The 7,500-nt window shown below is 31.8% G+C and overlaps 1 protein-coding gene across 1 annotated transcript in view; it reads right to left on the bottom strand.

The window, feature by feature from the left end:
• Nucleotides 1-7,500, bottom strand: part of LOC144956602 (transmembrane and coiled-coil domains protein 2-like) — a 432,530-nt gene that overhangs the window by 423,992 nt on the left and 1,038 nt on the right. The gene's annotated exons all lie outside the window — the stretch shown is intronic.

Below are 7,500 nucleotides of genomic sequence, written 5' to 3'. Positions count from 1 at the left end.
GATAGATAGATAGATAGATAGATAGATAGATAGATAGATAGATAGATAGATAGATATATAGATAGATAGATATATAGATAGATAGATAGATAGATAGATAGATAGATAGATAGATAGATAGATAGATAGATAGATAGATAGATAGATAGATAGATAGATTTATAAACAAACAAAAAAACCTAGATACCAGAAATTCTACACATAACGATCGTTAAACCAATTTCCGGCTCTAACTATTTAGGCTGGTATCCAAACCTTACAAACAAGAGCAAAAACAATTTCTTTAAAAAAGCATAGATAGTTTGAAGTTGACGTCACTCAGGTCTTTGTTATTGGTTGTTGCCCTCCGCCTTTATGAGTAATTCTCACTAAACTGTATTAACCAGACTATAAACGTGCAAGGTTACACATAGTTTTGTGTGTTGGTCCGTTATACTTCCGGATGGCAATGTTGTGAGCTTCTTAGCCAAGCGCATACTATACTATATCAGACACAATGACTAATGAAAAAAATGACATAACAAAAAATAAAAAAATAAATAAATAAAACAAAAGAACAAACAAACAAAAAAACTTACCAGAAATTCTACATAAAAGGATATTTCAACCAATTTCCGGCTTTAACTATTTATAGTCTGGCATCGAAATCTTACAGACAAGATCGAAAACATTTTTTTTAAAAAAGTATCTATAGAACAATTCAAATGTTATCTATTATTCTACCCCTGTCTATAAATAGTAACGTGTAATGATATCTTGTTGACAATGACAATTGGATTCAATAGTCTGATGTCACGTCGCCCAGCAACGGCGGCCATCGTGGGTCTAAACAAAGAAAATCGGTACTTTTTATTCTTCATGTCGGCTAGAACTTTTCATATGTCTTGTTATCAGAATGTGTAAAAGTCAAAACATGGTTATAATGTTTTTTTTTCTCCTCTTGATAGGCTTTTATAATCGTCGGAGAAATATTTAATAAGGAAGTCCGGCATTGTTCCGATAATTTAGAGCTAGTTACTAAGTTACCATGCGTCATTACGACGGAAGTGACGTTACAACTGTTGCAGAGTATTGCGGAAACACATGATCACAAATACGGTTAATGTATCAGGAAAACAAAAACGTAAATATATATGAATATATGAATTGATTATATATGAATGAATATGTTGAAAACCAAATTTGACATCGCTGCAGCTGTTCTTGATGTATTAAATCATGAAATGTGGCAATGATTAAAAACAAACAACACACTGTAAATCACGATTTATTAAAAAATTATCGTTTTCTACTGATTACGTCATAATTCAGATATCAAAGGCCACACAGTGTTAAAACTTATATCAATCAAAATTCTAATAAATTTTGCACCTATGGCAAAAACAAAACAAAAACAACGTTTAATGAAATCTTACATAGCTGTGGAATTATTCTGAAATTTATCAATAATAATAATGATATAATAATAATAATAATAATAATAATAATAATAATAATAATAATAATAATAATAATAATGATAATAATAATAATAATAATAATAATAATAATAATGATAATAATAATAATAATAATAATAATAATAATAATAATAATAATAATAATAATAATAATAATAATAATAATAATAATAATAATAATAATAGTAATGATGATAATAATAATAATAATAATAATAATAATAATAATAATAATAATAATAATAATAATAATAATATATAATAATAATAATAATAATAATAATATATAATATAATAATAATAATAATAAATAATAATTAATAATAATAATAATAATATAATAATAATAATAATAATAATAATAATAATAATTAATAATAATAATAATAACAATAATAATAATAATAATAATAATAACAATAATAATAAACACACTGTAAATCTTAGTGTGGAATGAAAGCACAGGAGATATGTATAGATAGAATGAAGTTGACGTCACTCTGGTCTTTGTTATGTTTTTTTTTTTTTTTTTGCAACCCGCGTTTATGAGTACTTCTCACTAAACTGTATTAACCTGACTATAAACGTTCATGGTTACACACAGTTTTGTGTGTTGGTCCGTTATATTTCCGGATGGCGATCTTGTCAACTTCTTAGTCAAGCGCATACTAGACTATCTCTAGATAGTATGCGCTTGGCCAAGGAGTTCACAACATTGCCATCCGGAAGTATGACGGACCAACACACAAACTCTGTGTAACCATGAACTTTTATAGTCTTGTTAATACAGTTTAGTGAGAACTACTCACAAACGCGGATGGCAAAAACAATAACAAAGGCCTGAGTGACGTCATCTGCATACTATCTATAGTCGGGTTAATACAGTTCAGTGAGCATTACTCATAAACGCGGATGGCAAAAACACTACAAAGGCCTGAGTGACGTCATCTTCGAACTATCTATATTATCTTGTCAACTTCTTAGCCAAGCGCACACTATCTATAGATATTATATAGTAATCCGAAGAGTAAATATAACGTTGGTGTAAATCTCCCCCCCCCCCCCCCCCCCCCCCCCCCCCCCATCCCCCTGACAAATCCCCAATCAATCGTCGATCGTCTTTGCTTCCATTGATCCAAACCTCCCACGTTTTAATGCTCCAATGCTCCAATTATTTCCAATTCACACACGGCTCAAACTGGCCAACCACAAATCACGTGATACTTCGAGAAAACACGTATTTAAAAAAAATGTGGCCAGAAAACTCGTCCTTCAATTATCGATAGATAGTAGTAGTATGCGCTTGGCGAAGAAGCTCACAACATTGCCATCCGGAAGTGTAACACACAAAACGATGTGTAACATTGAACGTATAATAATATAGATAGTATGCGCTTTCGCTAAGAAGCTCATAACATTGCCATCCGGAAGTATAACGGGCCAACACACAAAACTGTGTGTATCCATGAACGTTTATAGTCTGGTTAATACAGTTCAGTGAGAATAATTCATAAACATGGATGGCAAAAACAATAACAAAGACCTGGTGGCGTCAACTTTGTTAGATTAAAGAATAAAATGACCCATGACTCTCATTTTATCAAAAACTCTCAAACCATTCATTTATTCATTCATTCATTCATTCATTCATTCAAAAACGTAAATATATATGAATATATGAATTGATTATATATGAATGAATATGTTGAAAACCAAATTTGACATCGCTGCAGCTGTTCTTGATGTATTAAATCATGAAATGTGGCAATGATTAAAAACAAACAACACACTGTAAATCACGATTTATTAAAAAATTATCGTTTTCTACTGATTACGTCATAATTCAGATATCAAAGGCCACACAGTGTTAAAACTTATATCAATCAAAATTCTAATAAATTTTGCACCTATGGCAAAAAACAAAACAAAAACAACGTTTAATGAAATCTTACATAGCTGTGGAATTATTCTGAAATTTATCAATAATAATAATGATAATAATAATAATAATAATAATAATAATAATAATAATAATAATAATAATAATAATGATAATAATAATAATTAATAATAATAATAATAATTTATAATAATAAAATAATAATAATAATAATAATAATAATAATAATAATAATAATAATAATAATAATAATAATAATAATAATAATAATAATAATAATAATAATAATAATAATAATAATAATAATAATAATAATAATAATAATAATAATATATAATATAATAATAATAATAAATAATATATAATAATAATAATAATAACAATAATAATAATAATAATAACAATAAAAAAAACACTGAAATCTTAGTGTGGAATGAAAGCACAGGAGATATGTATAGATAGAATGAAGTTGACGTCACTCTGGTCTTTGTTATGTTTTTTTTTTTTTTTTTTTTGCTACCCGCGTTTATGAGTACTTCTCACTAAACTGTATTAACCTGACTATAAACGTTCATGGTTACACACAGTTTTGTGTGTTGGTCCGTTATATTTCCGGATGGCGATCTTGTCAACTTCTTAGTCAAGCGCATACTAGACTATCTCTAGATAGTATGCGCTTGGCCAAGGAGTTCACAACATTGCCATCCGGAAGTATGACGGACCAACACACAAACTCTGTGTAACCATGAACTTTTATAGTCTTGTTAATACAGTTTAGTGAGAACTACTCACAAACGCGGATGGCAAAAACAATAACAAAGGCCTGAGTGACGTCATCTGCATACTATCTATAGTCGGGTTAATACAGTTCAGTGAGCATTACTCATAAACGCGGATGGCAAAAAACACTACAAAGGCCTGAGTGACGTCATCTTCGAACTATCTATATTATCTTGTCAACTTCTTAGCCAAGCGCACACTATCTATAGATATTATATAGTAATCCGAAGAGTAAATATAACGTTGGTGTAAATACCTCCCCCCCCCCCCCCCCCCCCCCCCATCCCCCCTGACAAATCCCCCAATCAATCGTCGATCGTCTTTGCTTCCATTGATCCAAACCTCCCACGTTTTAATGCTCCAATGCTCCAATTATTTCCAATTCACACACGGCTCAAACTGGCCAACCACAAATCACGTGATACTTCGAGAAAACACGTATTTAAAAAAAATGTGGCCAGAAAACTCGTCCTTCAATTATCGATAGATAGTAGTAGTATGCGCTTGGCGAAGAAGCTCACAACATTGCCATCCGGAAGTGTAACACACAAAACGATGTGTAACATTGAACGTATAATAATATAGATAGTATGCGCTTTCGCTAAGAAGCTCATAACATTGCCATCCGGAAGTATAACGGGCCAACACACAAAACTGTGTGTATCCATGAACGTTTATAGTCTGGTTAATACAGTTCAGTGAGAATAATTCATAAACATGGATGGCAAAAACAATAACAAAGACCTGGTGGCGTCAACTTTGTTAGATTAAAGAATAAAATGACCCATGACTCTCATTTTATCAAAAACTCTCAAACCATTCATTCATTCATTCATTCATTCATCCATCCTTCCATCCATTTATTTATTCATCCATCCATCCATCCATCCTCCATCCATTTATTCATTCACCCAATCGTTCATCCATCCTTCCATCCATTCATTCATTCATCCATCCTTCCATCCATTCATTCATTCATTCATTGTCGATCGCCATTCAAACATACAAGGTCACAATGATTCACCTTTATTTGTCTAACTGTTTATTTTAGTACCACGAACATTTGACGGAGTTCATCTGTTATAATTCGTTAGGCTTAGAAAAACTTCCATTTCTCATCATCGAGTATCATTCCTTTAACAGCCTTCTCTTTGAATTCATTTAGAATTAGTGAATACTTTTCATTCAACCTTTTGTCACGTGGCCACATATTATGATAAAAGTTGATTGATTTCACCTTCGTTATTTACTTCTCTCAAAATCACTATACCACTCTTCACATTATCTATATTTTAAAGATTTATTTAAACGTATTTTTTAAGATACTACATTTTAAGATACTATATTAGCTCTAAAATGTATTTACTTATTCATGTTTACATGGTGCTATGTATACATTATTTATTTATACATTCAAATACCATGCTTTATTTTTACTTTTTATCAACCTGTATTGGCTATGTGCAATCCTTCCCAATCTATTTTCGAAATTCTATTTACATTACAGAACCATTATAAAAGTTTATTTTTAGAATTAGCTTCGTATTTTCAATTAGTTGTCTCTAATATATATTTATTTATGCATGTTTACATGGTGCTATATATACATTATTTATATATCTATACATTCAAATACCATGCTTTATTTTCACTTTTTATCAACCTGGGTTGGTTATGTTCAATCCTTCACAATCTATTTTCAGAATTCTAGTTCCATTACAAATCCATTATGACAACGCTACTCCACTTTCATGTCCGATTCCTATAGCATTGCTTGGAATTGTTGTAGATTTTATGAATATTTTATTATATTTGATGTTTATTTTGTTTTTAATTAGCTACTTATTTCCATTTAAGTAGTTTATGACGGTGTATAAGTCTGTGCTAATATAACGATGAATCATGTGTAACATGATGATAATTTCCATTCGGTATCAATTAAGTACATCTTATTTTATCTTAAAGATTTATATCTTTCTCCCAGGACTTTGTTGAGCACTTCACTATTTTTAATTTCTGCCATCAAGACGCCGGAGCTTCCTTTGTCACCTTTGCCAGTCAGATTACTGTCAAGAATGGATCAAGCCCGGGACTGGACGGAAAGAAAAGCTGCAACTTCTCTCAGACAGGAAGTGGAACCCCACAAGTCCGCACACAATATCGAACATTATCATCCTCTCATCAAGATCGCATAAGATACGTAATATCATCATCATCTTCTCATTTGTAACTGTTATCACTACTCATTTATCAGAAGACTCATTTCATTGAATGTCATCTTTCAATGGTCATGATCTATAGATAGATCGAAGATGAAGTCACTCAGGTCTTTGTTATTGTTTTTTGCCATCTGCGTTCATGAGTAATGCTCACTGAACTGTATTAACCTGACTATAAACGTTCATGGTTACACCCAGTTTTGTGTGTTGGTCCGCGTTGCTTCCGGATGGCAATGTTATGAGTTTCTAAGCCAAGCGCATACTATCTATATTACATTTCCATGTGCTCGAGGTCATTGGTCACAGTGAAATATGTGCTCAAAATGACCCACATAGTGAAAAGTGTTCACAGTTGTTGAAATATCTAACATCACGATTAGTCATTGTGTTCAGCTTGACACACAGGCATGTTTACAACTTTCATAAACAAAGCAGTGTGTTTACTTTTCTGAAGAAATATCCAATCGTTGGACAGCAACAGATCATGTGATTGGTGGCTGAGTTTGACGAAAACATGAATTTAGATTGCTCCCATTTATAGCATATTAAACAACTCGTCATTTGTTCTTTTCTAAAGTAACTAGTATAGATAGTGTGCGCTTGGCCAAGAAACTCACAACATTGCCATCCGGAATAATTTTATAACGGACCAACACACAAAACTGTGTGTAACCTTGAACGTTTAAAGTCTGGCTAATACAGTTTAGTAAAGATACTCATAAACGTGGATGGCAAAAAAAAAAATCAATAACAAAGACCTGAGTGACGTCAACTTCGTTCTATCTATATTCTAGGGGCCTTACTTATCACATCTTTATTTTATAAACGTAGTCGAGTTAGCTCTTGGGCGCTCATCCGTAGCCATTGTTAACACATAGATAGTATGCGCTTGGCTAAGAAGCTCACAACATTGCCATCCGGATTATATAACAGACCAACACACAAAACTGTGTGTATCCATGAACGTTTATAGTCTGGTTAATACAGTTCAGTGAGCATTACTCATAAACGCGGATGGCAAAAAAACAATAACAAAGACAGGAGTGACGTCATCTTCGAACCATCTATAGCCTGACACTAGAACCGTGGCCTTCGTAAAGTTATGGCCTGATACTGACCAAAAAATGACGTCAAAATGCCA

The sequence above is a fragment of the Berghia stephanieae genome, chromosome 11 (genome assembly GCF_034508935.2).
Source record: "Berghia stephanieae isolate SIO BIC M18660-M18661 chromosome 11, UCSD_Bste_1.3, whole genome shotgun sequence".
In the NCBI taxonomy this organism is placed as follows: Eukaryota; Metazoa; Mollusca; class Gastropoda; order Nudibranchia; family Aeolidiidae; genus Berghia; species Berghia stephanieae.
This window is presented reverse-complemented; position numbering and strand designations above follow the sequence as displayed.